We start from the raw sequence: 3,522 nt of genomic DNA on the forward strand, positions 1-3,522 counted from the left end.
CTACTTTTTCTGCCTTTCCTCTTGTTGTAATTTTCCCTGTTTGGATTTAAGTTGGATTTGAGCTTGAGATTTGCGTGTGTTTGGGGAAGGGTGTTTAGTCTCGTTCGAGCAATTTCTCTCGTTCTGGTTACCGCCTTACGCCCATCCAGCCTCAGCCGCCTCCCCTCGGGAGCCTCTCGCGAGCCGGGCCGGGCCCAGCAAGTGTGCAGCCCAGACTGCCATCGCCACGCCCTCTCAGGAGGTTCACCTTGCAGGTTCAGCAAGCTCGTTCAGGAGGCACTCGAGACACCACGGCCCTCCGCAGGCTAGGGGCCCATGCGGGTCAAAGGTGAACAAGCCAGCCGACTAGCACAGACACATGGGTGATATCATGTCTACAAATACGCTAATTGCAAGTTTTTACACGAGGGGCTCCCCCTCCCAAAATGCTCTTACAAACTTCTGGGCCAAGCCCGAACTCTCTCTGTGCAGGATAAAAGTAGGAACAGCACGCGGTCAAGCGGATAAAGCCCCCAATGCATCCTCAGGGACACCTCCGGAGTCGTCACTAGCATCACTGGCCTCGCCATCGCCTTCTGCGCCGCCGCCGACAGCGCCTGGGCCGTTCACCACTCCGCCCTCATCAGCGGCTACGACCACACCGTCGTCATCGGTGGTGAAAGCCCTGACAAGGGCGTCCACGTTGTCTTCCACCCAACGCGCCAGATCGCCCCGGATCGCTAGGGGTACCGGTGCAATGACGGCGTCGAAGTCAAAATGGAGATCCATGTTCTGGAGATGACTGAAGACGCGAGAAAAAGCATGCCCCAGCAGGGCACGGCTCCTCTCCTCCACCAACCTGTCGGCCCTGCCCGACCGAGTCCCCAGCTGCGTCACCACGTCGGTGAAGAATTGAAGGTTACCAGCAAAATTAACCACATGAGGCTCCCCAACGGCTGCCTCGCAGATGTTACCCAGGGCCGTGTTGGCTCTTTCCTGGAGCGTGCGGAGCATGGGACCATACTCGTGCTCCAAGGTCTGCCTCTGGCATATCTCATCCTCGCTCCGCCGTGCAATAGCCTCGTTTGCGTCCACCCTTTGACGGAGAAGAAGCGCCTCGGCGTGGGAAGAAGCCAGCTCCGCCTGTGCCGCGCCGAGGGTGGCTCAAGTAGCATCCACGCGCCGCGTCATTTCGTCCAGCTTGGGCTTCAGGGCGGCGGTCCTGCCTTCTGCCTCGACTTTGATCAACTCCAGCCTCTCCTTGAACTCACGCTCAAGGTTCAAGCGGGCTGCCGCCACCCGTGAACCAACCTCTTCTACTGCCCGGGCTTCCCTCGCAGCAACGTCATCCTCTGCCCGCGCCACCAGGCGCTCCCTCGTCTCCAATCGCTCGAGGTCCAGGGTGCGTTCGGCGGCCTCCATCGTCAGTGCCTCCTCACGTCTCTGGAGCTCCGCCCGGACGGCCGAGGCCCCCTTCATCGATGCAAGGGCCACCTCACGCAGCTCCACCTGCTCCTCCAGGGAGCCACTCCAGGCCCGGAGCTCCCATGCCCGCTCCCAAGCGGCCTTGCGCCACTGGTCAGCCTCCCGAGCCTCCTTGACAGCCCGAGAGCAGGCCTCTTGAGAAGCCGCCAGTGACGCCTCGGTTTCCTCATTGTCGAGGTCGCGCCGGTGACGCGCAAGAGCCACGGCCGCCTTCAGCTTGCGCCTTTCCTCAGCTAGGCGCAGGCCCTCGGCCACAAGGCGCACGTCCTCATCAGCAAGCTCTATGCCAAGCTGGCTCACTGCGTAAGCCGCCCTCCGGAGGAACCCTTGGCGGAGGGCGCGACGCTCCTGAGCGCGCTCGAGCACGTCTTCCGCATCATCCTCCGCCCCAGGCGCGCCCGGAGGGCCTCGGTCCAGCACTCCCCCTCTGGGCAGGGGGCTAGGGGTTGGCGCCCTGGCGATGGCCGGACGCGCCTCGCCAGAAGCAAGACCCAGAGCCGGTTCGTCCCCCAAGAAAGAGAGCAAGGCCGACCCCAGCCTGTCATCATCCACGACCAATCGAAGAGCCCAGGGCAGGCTGGCTATGCCCCGGGAGGATTCGCGAAGGATGGTCGTAAGGTGCGCAGAATCATGACGCATCACAAGATGGCTCACCTCTCCAACCGACCTCACCACTAGGGCAGAGCTTGAGCCCGGGGCGTCTGGGGATGGTGGAGAGAGCAGGGCTTGGAGGGGTGGTTCCTCGGCCATCTCCATGAGCTTGGCAGGGAGGGCCCTGCAAGGCAATGATCAGCTGAAGCAGCAAGAAAGTGAGGGACTGAGAAAAGGAAAGACTTACTCATCGGTGGCGAAGTATTTCCTGCGCTTCAACAGGCGGCAAGGGTAATAATCACCCAAGGCCTCTCTTCTCTTTCGGAGAGCCTCGAAGTCCACCCGGAAGCGGCCCAGGGGCACGGCGCACTGGTCGTCCTGCAACGAGGAAGAAGCGCCGATGAGGCCAACGACGGGGGCATCGCCCTAGCACCTGCTGCCAGACGTCGCTCCAAGGAGGGTGGCCGGGGCCTCAGGAGCCCCTGCCACGGGAGCCGCGGGCTGCGGCTCAGCACCCTCAGCCGCCACAGGGCGGGCCTCAGGAGCAGCCGCCTCAGGAGTCCCGCTTGGCGGCGTCGTCCCGATGATGGCCCCCTCAGCCTCCGGCGGCCCTTGCCTCCCAGCTCCACCACTTGAGGAGGGACCGTCATGGGCAACCGGAAGGGCAACCACCACGACCGGGTTCTCGCGAGGTCCCCGGAGGCCTGCGGGGTGTAGCACCCATTCATCAAAGTTGGGCATCTGCTTCACGAAATCAGCCCGGTTTGAGCAAAGGTACAGCAGGGCGCCCCCATGCCGAATGCTGCCAGGTGAAGGGTCCCCAGTCAAGACCACGAGAACCTTCCTTAACACTTCAGGCGTCAGATCTTCCTCTTGGAGCCTCATGCGATCTTCACGCCCCCCGAAGGCCCACATCTGGCGGGAGTGACGCTGGAGAGGGGCGATGCGGCACAGGAGGAACTCCTTCACCACCTTGGGCGCCGCCACACCGAGGGCCCTCAAGTACGCAAAGAGATGCCAGACGAAGACGAGCCGAGAGCTCGTGAGCGTCTCCTGGCCCCAGCCCGAATTGGGGATAGCAGGCAAGGTGGGCCCCGAGAGCAGGGGCTGGGTACTCCGACATCCACGTATAGCCACCGCTCTTGAAACCCATTCACAGGCGGAGGAAGGCTGAAATCGATTCCCGAAGCCGTTGTTTCTAGTGCAGCAAGGAAGCTCACGCACCCCGAGCATCGGGTGGGGTCGCTGAGGCGCAAAGAGAAGAAGTGGCGCAGCAAGGCAACCGAAGGAGGAATGCCCATCATTGCCTCACAAACAAAAGTGAAAACGGCAAGAAGAGTAATGGATTCAGGACCCAAATGCATCATGTGGATCTGGTAATGGGAAGGAACGACATTGAAGAAATCGGAAAAGGGGGGAACCAATCCCGCCCACAGGGCGTCAGGAAAATACTGGACCTCAGTGGCT

Source organism: Triticum dicoccoides, chromosome 2B, assembly GCF_002162155.2.
Source record: "Triticum dicoccoides isolate Atlit2015 ecotype Zavitan chromosome 2B, WEW_v2.0, whole genome shotgun sequence".
Lineage (NCBI taxonomy): Eukaryota > Viridiplantae > Streptophyta > Magnoliopsida > Poales > Poaceae > Triticum > Triticum dicoccoides.